The 12,688-nt window shown below is 35.3% G+C and overlaps 1 protein-coding gene across 1 annotated transcript in view; it reads left to right on the top strand.

The window, feature by feature from the left end:
• LOC150109653 (mitochondrial ribonuclease P protein 1 homolog) overlaps positions 1-11,953 on the top strand; it is a 76,205-nt gene extending 64,252 nt beyond the window's left edge. Inside the window, exon 5 of the transcript XR_016549985.1 lies at positions 11,293-11,953. The gene's annotated coding sequence lies outside the window, so the exon portion shown is untranslated. The remainder of the gene's footprint in view (positions 1-11,292) is intronic.
• Positions 11,954-12,688: the final 735 nt, after the last annotated feature.

The following is a 12,688-nucleotide window of genomic DNA, read 5'->3' as shown; positions in this document are numbered from 1 at the left end:
TTTTATCACCGGCGTCAGAGCTTATTAGTTTGGTTTTTATTAGTGAATAGCAACCTTATGGATATGATAGTATAGTGCGATGGACGGTTAAGGTAAGTCAAGTTTTAATGAGGTAATTTTAAAGAGATCGAAATACATGAACAGTTATTTTTTAATCATTATTTCTTTAAAAATTATCCTTGTCTTTGCTCTTTTAAGCTGGACTAATAATGTTAGCGAGTGAATGTTCAGATTTCCATAGGATTTCAGTTATTCGAGTAGAAGAATGGATACAATTTCTATGCATTCAAATCATTCTGTATTTACAAATTTCTCATTTTAAAATACAGTTAACATTTATTCTGTCCGTGGTTTTATTATCAGACTTGCAATCAGTATCAACTGTTCGTTTTTTCCTGTTTATTGAAAATTATATACATATAATATCATGATTGGACTAAGAGGCAGATAATCCGGAATCCTCTGCTCTAAAAAGAGAATTTCCATAGAGCAATTGACCTTGATGATACCTTTTGCGTGAAAATTGAATTTAATATCGATACTTACATAAGTGGGCGGCATAATAATAAAAATTCACGGGCGGCTAGAAGTTTTGCGGAGCCTCGGGAAAAAGTTATTAGTGGGGTCCCAAAATATTTGCAAAAAATAATTTTTTTTTATCAAAAAAATCATATAATTTTATTAAACATAATTTACAAACATTAAATACATATATACCAAATTATTTCCCATATCAATACATTTCTGAAACATCAAAAATTCTATTATCAAATTTTCTTAGAAATTTGAAAGTAATAGTCCCTACTGAGCACGGGACCTCGGTCCGAGTCCCGAGAAACCGACGTCTGAACCAGCCCTGTAAAAATGTGTGTATGTATATATATATATATATATATATATATATATATATATATATATATATATATATATATATATATGGGATATATGATTAATATGGATATATGAAAAATAGGCATATATGATTGGAATGTTTCGCTAGGCTGACTAGTCATCTAGCCAAAATGACTATCGCAGGCGCTTACGCTTAAAATGTAAGCGTAAGCGCCTGCGATAATATATACTATTAGTTGCAGGAAGATAGCTCCATCTACATATATTAGAATTCAAAGAATAAATAATTGTTAATTCATGAAACAGGAAATAGACGTTTTACTTAGGATGACTTCCCAAAATTGTGAATGCTTAAGACAGTGGTTCTTGTCTTAATTTTGGGAAGTCATCCTGAGTAAATGTCTCATTCCCGTGTTTCTCGAATTAATAAGCACTTCTTCTTTGAAATCTAATAGTTATAGATGGCGCTGTCCTTCCACGTGCTTACATTTTAACTGTTCTATTTTGTTTATATCTTGTCATCTGAATGCAATGACAATGGCTGGGAAACCTAGCCGAAAATTCTGCAAATATTTTTTTTTATTATTATTCTTACTTTGTATGGAAAAGCCTGGGTTCGAATCCCATTCAGCAACGAAGCTGTAAAAACTTTTTTTTTCCCGTCTGAAATTGAATTAGATGATTTCATACATTTTTTTTATTTTTTTTATTATCCAGCCTTCTTATCGGGTTGAATCCAGCCAACACACTCGCAATTTACAGATGCAATAGATTGGCTTCGATTCCAGTCAACCACAGTTTGCTCTAGAAAATAAACATAGCAGGTTTGAATTGTGCTGTGATTTTTGTGTGATATTAAGAAAAAAAAAAATATATTTTTTTTTGAGATGCTATATTTTTATGTACACATACGTATATCTTGTATTTATATACTAAATTAATAAAATTTTCTTGAAATTAATTTCATCTTAATTTGCAAATTCTATTTTATGGGGGGGGTGCTGAAATATAATTTTGAACAAAGGCGTCTCTTACCCACCGGGTGCACTGATAAGCAGGATAATAGTGTTACATCAGTGATGAAAATCGTTTGTTGCTTGAAGACGTTCACAAGCATCGAAATACAATTTCGATCGTACCTACTGTATGTTGGACGTTTGTAAAATATACATTACATTATTATTATTTTTAATTACATTGCTTCGCGTTAAACAAATACACTAATTATTTTTACTCCAGCTGACTTTGTTCTAGATGTTAAACAAGGTTAGATCCCCCCCCACACACACACACATCCTAAAAGAAGTAGATTAAAGCAGTAATTTTCTTATAAAATATTGTAAAATTTATAATATTATAGACGTGTTAAATTTTGAAACAAATTGATAAAAAGCAACATAGCAAAATTTGAAATAAAGGACATTTATTTAAAAAATATTTCGCTGCTTAAATTCGTTATAAATCATTCAATTATCAGATTAAAGTCCATTCATAAACAAAATTGCAGTTCCTTATTTGCGTCTGCTTGTTTCGAACTAAGTTGATCTTCTAAATGAGTCATTTGTAACCACAGGTTATTGAATCTGCAAATTTTTCAAGTACATTTAAGACATCAGTCACGTGCAGCTGACAAAAAGATTAATACATTTTTGTGAAATCGTGCTTCAGACATAGCCGCGTGCAGCTGAAAAATTAGCTTTATTGTGAAATGATGCTTCTACAAATCACGAAACACCTTGTTTTGTAACAAGCACCAAGGCAGCTTGTGTATTCCTTGATGTCCTACTTTTTGCGACTGGCTGTTAGTTCAGCAGTATATCAGCAACTATTGCTGCTGGAGTAAAAACAAATTAATCGCCCTCCCCAAAAAATTCTTATTCGGAGTCTCATAAGATGAGAATTTATCCTATGCTCCCATCCCTGCAAATGACACGATGTCAAGACCTCGTATTTTTTCATTTGGTGAAATGCCAATTGCAACAGACATGGCTAACTGGAAATGCGCTAGTAGCGCATCTCCAGTTATCCCTGTCTGTTGCAACTAATTTCACACTGAGAAATCACTTTCATCGGTCACAAACATCCATCTCCTCAATAGGATTCTAACCTAAAAGACCTCGCCTATTCCCTATAAGGGAATAAAAGGCGCTAACTGATCTTTTGATTTGATTTGAAAAATCTTACTGAGGTTTTTTAAGAAAAAACGGAATACATTTTTTCTTATGGAAATGAAAAAAAAAGCCTGCTGGTTCGAATCCCGCCGTGCGCATGGATGTTTGTGATTGTGTGTGGAAACACTAATGGTGGTGATCGGCGGTAGATGACGTTGGTGTAGTTGCAGTCAGTAGGTGGAGACAGAGGTGTAGAGCAAGTGCCCTCCCTCGATGAGTCCTTTGGACTCCCTGGAGGTGTCAAATAATAATTTCTGGCGAAGGTACATATCCTCTTCGTGTCCACTGGCACATCTCCAGTTAGCTCTGTCTGTTACAACTGATTTCAACTGATGTGTTTGTTATTGCCAAATATTTTTAATATTCTACTCAAACACATTGGGAACCACTTAACTTGATTTCCTATCTTTGTGTGTGTCTGACTCATCTGAAAGCGGTATTTGCTTTCGTCCGTGTTTGTGTTATATCCTTCAAACCTTCCTTATCAACATTAGCTTCCAGGTATAAAATTTCTTGAACTTCTACTGTATGTTGGTCAATTTCATTTTTTTTCTACCATTTGCTTTTAAGTTTTAACACATTTGTTTTATTCGTATTTATTTTCAAGTCAACTTTTTCAACTATCTTAGACAATGCTTCTAATTTTCCTTGTAATATCAGCATGTTTTGATAAGATTAATACTATGTCTTCTGCATAATCTAGATCTGCCAGGTATGATACATGATTTCATTTAGTTCCTCTTCTTATACCTGTAACTTCTCATAATTCAGTCAATGATTGTGTTAAAAAGTAATCCACACATGAAACACCAGCCCTTAACTCAAACGACTCTGTTCTTTTTGTTGCGCAATAACACAACTTTTAATTTCTTTATGTTTTTCCATTATTCTCAAATATTTATCAAGAATCCAACAGCTCCTAATAATTATCTGTAACGTGTCTATCAGTACTGATCAAAGATTTAAGAAGATTCTAAATCTTATACTTTGTTCAGTGATATTCCTTAAAGTTAAATGTGATGTGCCGTACTCCAGGTGTAAACCAGCTTGCTCATGCTTTAATATCTTTCTTTTTATTTCACTTTTAATACAATTTATGAAAATTTTGCTGAAAAAAAAAAAATGCGGGTGCTTACGGTAGACAATACCTCCCCTTAAACATACACGTATTGTTTTCACATTTAGTGAGATTGCCTTTCTTTGAAATTATGGTTATCATTGTCTGTGTGTCTCCTTCTCTCTCTCTCTCTCACACTTGATTAAAGATTGCTTGCAGTTTCAATTTATCAGCTGCAATTTCATTTTAATTGTCTAAGGATTTTTTCTTTCTTTTTCGGTTGCTATATTATCATTGTCACGTGTCTTTCCACTCTTCGTTCTCTCTATTATGCTCATTATTTCATTTAATGTAATACTTCACTCTCTATAATACTTTAGGAGTATACGTATGGAGTTAAATATTCCATTTTGTACTTGTGTCAGGTATATTGTGTTCTGAATTTAAAACCTTATTAAAATGCACTCTCCATCTTTCAGCAATCTTGTTCTCTTTAGTTATCAGCACACCAGTTTTATCCTAAGTAGGTAACAATACTTGTCTCAAGTAATTTTTTTTTCCTTTTTCCCTGAAGAAACTGGTTTATAACTGTACAAATGAGAAAGATCGTCCGTTGAACACAACAGTTGATATTAGGAACACAAAGTGGTGTTAATTCTGGTATTGTTCACCTTTCGTTTAAGGCTAGAAATTCGCTCTGCGTTTTTATTTTGACGAAGATAATCTGACTCTAACCAATTTCAGAACATTAAGTTGAAGAGTGCCGTCTGCTTCTTTCGGTGATTAAAAATACGGTAATTTTAAGTAGTATAAGAACAATACAAAATTTACATCTCCTCTCAGTACCGTCCACTAGTTTAGAACATAAAATAATGATAATAATTTGATATACCGCAAGCATATTCATGATCTCCATCTAATCGTTGACAAAATGGCTGCTTTTCAAAGTTCAGTTGAAAAACCAAAGTTCTATGGAGAATGTACTAGAATCTTTTTAGAGCCGATAAATAATATCAACAGTGCAGTGGCCAAGAGATTTTGGCTGAGTATTGGGATTCATTTACTACATAAGAATTTTAAAAATTCCCTTTTGGGTCATATTCACTTAACAAATATTACTTGTGGCTATAATAATAATCATGATCCTGCAAATGCAATCTGCAATATACAAAGCATTTCCATCTATACTTTATTGTCGTACTCCTTTCCTAATGATATTACAGGATTTTAGCTTGCGAAGCCAAGAAAATGAGTCATCACTTTTTCCGCTGCTATGATTTCAACTTTTCTTGTCAAAGAAATTGTGTTTGCTTTCGGAACATTTTTTTTTTTCACTCGTATCTGTGGATAAAGATTTCGTCATCGAAGCTTCGTGGATAAGTTCTTTGGGAATCCATCTTACACAAAGTTTAAGACAGCTGAGTTTGTTGTGAATGGCAGGTTAATTTGCCTGCTGAGACAATCTTTTGCTAATGCAAAAGATTGTTTATATACTGTGCTGTATATTTACGATTTTCTGTAACTTCATCCCGTAAGAACTGAATCACTACATGCTGCTTTTCCTTCAGGCATGTAGTCAGTGTAATTGCCATGTTCACGAGGCATTTCAGCATGTCCGCTGATTGGTCAGATATCTCCATCAAAAATAGTGAAGTTGTGCTTGGCATCATCGTGAAAAATGTAGAAATTATGGCACATACTTTTGTCGTATCTCTTAAGAGTTAGTCTGCAAGTGATCGTTATCATAGACTGAGATGATTTGCACTGGCTATAACTGGCTATCGCACCACGAAATATCTCGATGCAGAGTCATGTGCCGTCCATGAGAATCAGCATTTTCATTTGCATTGAATTATGATTATTAGGAACGCTCGTTATATAAGTCCTTCATCGTCTGCACTTTTATAGGTGAGAGTGGATGCGATGGATGCCGTTTGAATGATTACAAAAAATTGCTTCCAAAATTGTGTTGGGATGATCCTCGGGGAATGGAATGGACTGAGAGCAAGAGAACGGTAATTTAATGGTAAATATTTGTCTTTGTGGTTACATTAAATGTGGACTAATTTTTGTGATGCAAATAAACGTCCCTGTCTTTGAAAAGTAAAAAAAAAAAAGACAACACAAAAAGGTAGTCATCTGTACAGCACAAACTGCCAGAGCAACTGGGCACTTTGTTTCAAATTCTTGTAATCTGAAACAAAATTTCAAATGAAGGGTTGCATTAGTAAAAGACCAGTTATCTAGCTATCAATGCGAAAGTAATAGAGAGAAGCCAGAAAATGATATAAACATCTTCAGCAAGGATCAAAAGTATACGAAAAAAAAATAATATAACATCTGGTCTCCCCTTCACTATACCCGAAGAACTGTACAGCGAAGGAAAGAACCAGATTTTGATTAGGTGATGATTTCGAAACTGTTGTAAGTCTTGTACAGGCAGAAAGGAAAGCTAGATGAGAGCAAGCTGCGGTATACTTAATTATATTGAGCAACTGTGCCACCTTTCTTTTATGAATATGCATCTGTAACAATCGATTTAATGATATCATCAAATTTATGGAAGTTTTTTTCACTTGGCTATGCTATTAATTGAGAAATTATATCACCTTTACCACGAGTTGATCCAGTCCTGAAAGTACTTCAGGCGCAAATTTTGTTTGCTAACACTTGGATAAAGGATCAAACCCAATATATAATATAATTAGTGATATGGTCAAATGTTTATATCACAAACCTGCAATGAAGAATAGAAATAACAAAAGATACTTTTGTTTGGTATCCTTATAATGCATGAAGGAATAACCACCTTGTTGTGATATGAATTCGCCAAAAACGACTACAGTATACTCCCAGTGGACACATTTACCGGTCTTCTTAGCCGAGTTGCAGCGTACTCACTCTCCGACCTACAGACTGCCGGTTTGAATCCAGCCACAGGTGTGGATGTTTGTGATTCTTTGTACGTGGGAGATCAATGGTTAATCCCGGTTACTGTTATTTCATGCTGATAGAAGGATAAAGGTATGGCGAGAACGACAGGAATCCATGGATCCATCATACTTAATCACAACAAGACAAGACAGTGACAATGAAGCGATGATCTCTAGCGTATACTGTCCAGAAAATCATTAAGCTCCTTGAGGTTAGAATTTAGGAAACTGATATTTGAACTTCATCTAGGAAACGTAAATGAAAGATTTACATTTTGTTTCCGCACATTACATCACATCTTATTGTTTAACTTTGTATAGTTCGGGCAAGTCAAATTTGAGCAAATAATGAAATACGGGGTGCTCAGATTAATGTTCCTCTCTTCACAGCAATCTCTAGAGAGAATCAGTAGACGAAATATTTTCAAATTTAATGGAGACCAACTTGTTTATGAGAAAGAGACTTTGAATAAGAAAATTAGTTCAGAAATGACCGATAGGGGAAATATGGGCCATGAGCGGGAGAAATTTCATTAATATGAACTGGATGGTATGTGATTGGGAAATGATTCAGAGTTAATTATAAACAAAGTTATTCGATGATCTTTATTTGCTCATTTCATAAAATAATGCACTACAAAAAAATATCGCATCCAGCTGACATGCTGCAAGGAACTGTGAAGGAGATCCTGATGATCAATGGAGGTGACGTTCAATGTGTTAGCCTTTGTACGAGGGTAGTCTGAAAAGTTCTCGTCCATAGATGGCAATACTGTCAGAAAGAGATTTTTTTTTCTAATTTGGTACATCTGTAGTAAGCATCCGTGTGGAATTGCAGGTTATTCTATCAAGTAGTTTGTTTTATACAGCTGTCTGACAAAAGTGTTGTCTGTATCCCTTGAAATGGATAAAATTGAGTATCGTGAAGTTATAAAATTCTTTGTAAAAGATGATTTAACGCCAAACGAAATTCATTCGAAGTTAATAAACGTTTATGGGTACGCTTCTCCTTCGTTTTCGACAATTAAGAAATGGGCTGCCGAGTGTAACAACACCAGAAATCATTGATCGAGTGCACGATATGGTATTGCATGACCGGCAAGTCAAAGTACGTGAAATTGCTGAGACTATAGGCATTTCCAAAGAACTTGTGGGATATAGTTTACATGAAGGATTGCAAATGAAAAAGCTTTACGCAAGATGGGTGCCGCGCTTGCTCACAGCAGATCAAAAACGTACTCGCATGAAAATCTCTGAACAGTGCTTGGAGCGTTCTAACAAGAATAAAACTGATTTTGTGCATTGATTTATTACTATGGATGAGACTTGGATTCATCAGTACACACCAGAATCCAAACAGCAGTCAAAACAGTGGAACAGAAACCGGTTGTTCAGCGCCAAGGAAGACAAAGTCGGTTCCATCAGCAGGAAGGTCATGGCATCGGTGTTTTGGGATGCTAAAGGCGTTTTTTTTTTATTAATAATTATCTTGACAAGGGTAAAACAATAATTCTATTTTACCAGAATTATTGTAAAACAATGATTCTGGTTAAGAGATCGGAATAATATTCTAATCTTTTAACCGGACTTGACGAAAACATCCGTGAGAAAAGACCCGGTTTACAGAAGAAAAAAATCATCTTTCATCAGGACAATGCACCTGCCCACAAAAGTGTTTTGGCAATGGGAAAATTAAGGGATCTGCACTATTAATTGTTGGAACTTCCATCCTATTCCCCAGATTTGGCTCCCTCTGACTTCTATCTCTTTCCAAAACTAAAAATCTTCCTCGCTGGTCAGCGTTTTTCTTCGAATCAAGAGGTGATCGCAGCTGTAGATGGATATTTTGCAGACCTTACTGAGAACCACTACAAGGACGAGATAAAGGAGCTGGAGCATGGCTGGAATAAATGTATTATTCTGAAGGGAGCTTATGTTGAAAAATAAAAATAATTTTGAAATTATAAATTTGTTTTTTTCATTGTTAGGCCGAGAACTTTTCAGACCACTCTCGTATAGGACCAACAGCTTATACCGCCACATAGCATTGTCAGCAGCGGAGCCAGCTGATCTGTCGTAAGGTTTTGCACATGACGTTCGATTTTGTCTTTCAAAGCTAAACTTTTGTTTCGATACATCATGCTTTTCAGGTGACCCAACCAAACTCCTGTTGCACAGTAGAAGAAATGGAGAAGAAAGAAAACTGGGACTTTGTTCACTGGTGAACGCGGTAGCCATTTCATAGATGACAACTGATTACTTTATCCTCTGTAAAATGTTGACGCAATTGTTGAATTTCACCCCCTATGTGAGGAGGTGCTCCGTCTTGCGCCAACAAGACGGGGCACCTCCTCAGGTCACAAATCCAGTTCGTTGGAATATTTGTAAGAAAAATGTTCCTATAACGAACTTAGTCATAAACCCTATCCATACTATGAACTTTAGCCAATGTGAACTTGATAAAATTGATGGGCATTCTCTAGCTCAGATTCAGCGGTTTTGAGTGTTTACTCTTCTACAAACATGAAAATGCGCTTCATCACTCCATGGGATGCTTTAAAGCCACCTTCGCTTGCCAGAAATGTCAACGCAAACGTTTCTTGGATGATGGCATCTCTGGTTTCCAACTCTTGACTGTGGCTGAGTTTATATGGGTAGGATTGTAGCACTTTACGCCAAGTTCTCCATGCTGCGATGTAGCAGATCTAATTGTCTTGCTGCGACATGAACCTACGGCACTTTCCTTTGAATGCTCAACAACTGCAGTTACAACATCTTCAGTCATTTGCGTCTCTTCGAATCGACGAACCATGCGTCGTACTCATTTGTTATCATTTGGCCTTGTAACAAGGTCTTTAGACTTGTATTTACAAAGTATTTCTGCAGCATTTTCCCTATTCCTATAAGGGCACTTCACAAGCTAGGCACGTTCAAGCAAAGTGAGACCCATTGCGCAAGTCGAATGATTGTAGAGCCAGTCTCGCTTCTTCATTTATACCGCCTTAAGGCTCAGGTGATAGGCAAAATTCACTATCTTGTTTCACTCACAACGCCACCATATTTCCGCTATCGATCATACTCTTTTGACTCTTTTTATTATTCAAACCTCTTACCCATAATCTGCTTAGAGTACCCAACAAGTTTGAGGATATTTTGCCTACTGGTTTTCTCTACAGATTGCTCTGAATAGGGACTCTTTAATTTGAAACACCCTGTACGTGGTGATAAATTGTTTTCTAAATGGTATAGATGGACAATTACCTCACCTTTTGCACGTATTATTCAGAATTTCGTTTGGTAAATTCGACAGAAAGTTTTCCCCTACCTGACCTTGCTTCACCTTTAAATTTGTTCCGTCATACTGTCTCGTAGTTAATTTGCAAAGTAACTGTTTTAAAGATCGAAAACAGGAGAAATTTTGTGACCCTGCATTGCACTTTTTAATATTGGAAAGCACTCCTATTGCACAGTAGAAGAAATGGAGTAAAAAGAAAACTAGGACTTTGTACATGAGAATAATATCGTTTTGGATACTTACTTCGAGTTCCCAGTAAGGGAAGCAATGACGCTATTAGATTATTATTGTTGTTTATACAAATTAAGTGGATATTGAATCCAACATTATTTAAAAGCCGAATATAGAAACTCTAAGAGTTTCATGTCGAATATATAGAAACTATAAAAGTTTCGGCGGATCCAAGCATAAATCAACACCTGGTTAAGGCTGGGGCAACTCATAGTAAAGGTGGAGTAAGTTCTGATCACAATCCTTAGTATTTTCCATAATGTAAAGCCCATCTCCTTACAGACATGTATGACGCTATACATTATGGAGGAAGGGTCTCCCTATCTAGACTAATCATCTTAATTAGATCAAATTAAAATATTTGATCTAAGTAAGATGATTAGCATGGAGAGACAAACAAAAAAAAACAAGGTAAGATCACTGAAGTCTTGGGTAAATAACAGAGAGCTGAAATCAGAATCTCTTTTCAAAGTTTAATTTTTCGTGTTATTTTTATTCCTTTACAAATGAAGATGAGATGAGTGGAATGAGGCCTCATTTCTTCCGCCTTGTTTTTTTTATTTTATTTATTTATTTATTTGCAAGTGGATTATGAAATTGTTAACTGTAAAGTAGTCAGTCTTGTAACTGTGATAATTGTTGTTGATTAACGTTCCGACAATCCCTCCCTTGATGTTGATTAATGTACATTGCTTTAACTGAAATCTGTCTGTCTAAAGTACTCCGTTTCTCACTTTATTATTTCTATTTCAGGGACTGACCAACTCCATTTCCATCAAGAATGCCAGATTCAGCACCAAGCAAGTTTTCTTCAATATTTCGAGGTGTTCTCTTTTGTTCGGTGGTGTTAATTCTTACCTCTCTTTGTTTGTTCGTGCTGACTCCCATTCTGGACATGAAAATTCTTGCCAAAGCTGGGATTGCTGTTCTGTCCTGTGGAGTCATTTTCTGCATGGCTGGCCTGGTGTGTTTTGTCAAACATTGTAAAGCCCACTTACAGACAGAACAGCAAGCATCAGCCATCCCGGAAGATCTTCCAGTTATTTCTTTATCGTTCGACAATGGAGCTTTGAATTTTGTTGAGGGCTCAGCCAACGATCCAGCAAAGCCAGTGACTGATGAATTCCCTCCAGCCTACGATGAAGTGGTGGCACGTCAGGCATCGTTCTCTAGGCCGCCAAGTTACAGAACTGCTGCTAAAAATATGAAAAAACATTGACCGGTATTCCTTATCACGTCCATTACGAATATTCTGTGCTTATTCTGAAGAAAATCGACATTTATAATGGAAGAGCCATTTATCGCGATGTGCATTTGTAAATGGTCACTACATCAGCGTCTTCGTTATCTATTCTGTAAATATCATTTCTTGGTGTACATATCGTTAGGCTAAATAAATACAGTATATCATTCATTGTCAACTATTATTTGAGATTTAAGAAAATTGTGTCTTATTTTCCTTTACTCGTGCTGCCATCTGGCAGTCATGAAAATTAACATTATTATTTGGTAGATGGCGAGAATTGTTATGCGTAGGTTTAGTTACGAGAAAGAATATTTTGCTAAATTGTAAGAAGATGAAGAAAAAATAACTTTGCAGTAAAACAACTAATACAAAATTAATAGTGCATTTATATCATGCAGATAATAAATGTATAATGAGGTACTATGATAATAAACCAAAAGAAATTGAAATGATTAAAGGAATTAGAAAGGATAATTCATTAAGTCAAGTACTATTCGGAATTTTAATGGATGAAATAATAACATAACTAAAAAGAAAACAAGTTAAATAGAATAAAATAATTAATAATAACAATATAGTAAATGTAATCTGCTACGGAGATGGTGTATAGTGCGCCCACAGATACGAGACCCTTCGACACTTCTGCGCATGTCAAAAGAACGAGAATCCATTCCGATAATAGGGTAATCAATCCGTAAATCAATAGGACATATAAAACAAAAGAGAAGTTTTTACAACATCTATCTGCATACCAATTCCAAAGAAACATAATGCATAAAATTGCGAGGATTACAGAACTGTGAGCCTAATATCCCATGCATCTAAAATTATTTTAACCATTATTAACAAACAAATTCAAAGAGCCATAAGCGGTGAATTGAGTGAAGAACAGGAAGGCTTCAG

The sequence above is a fragment of the Typopeltis vanoorti genome, chromosome 2 (assembly GCF_054136105.1).
Source record: "Typopeltis vanoorti isolate ZY-2024b chromosome 2, IOZ_Tvanoo_1.0, whole genome shotgun sequence".
Classification (NCBI taxonomy): domain Eukaryota; kingdom Metazoa; phylum Arthropoda; class Arachnida; order Uropygi; family Thelyphonidae; genus Typopeltis; species Typopeltis vanoorti.
This window is presented reverse-complemented; position numbering and strand designations above follow the sequence as displayed.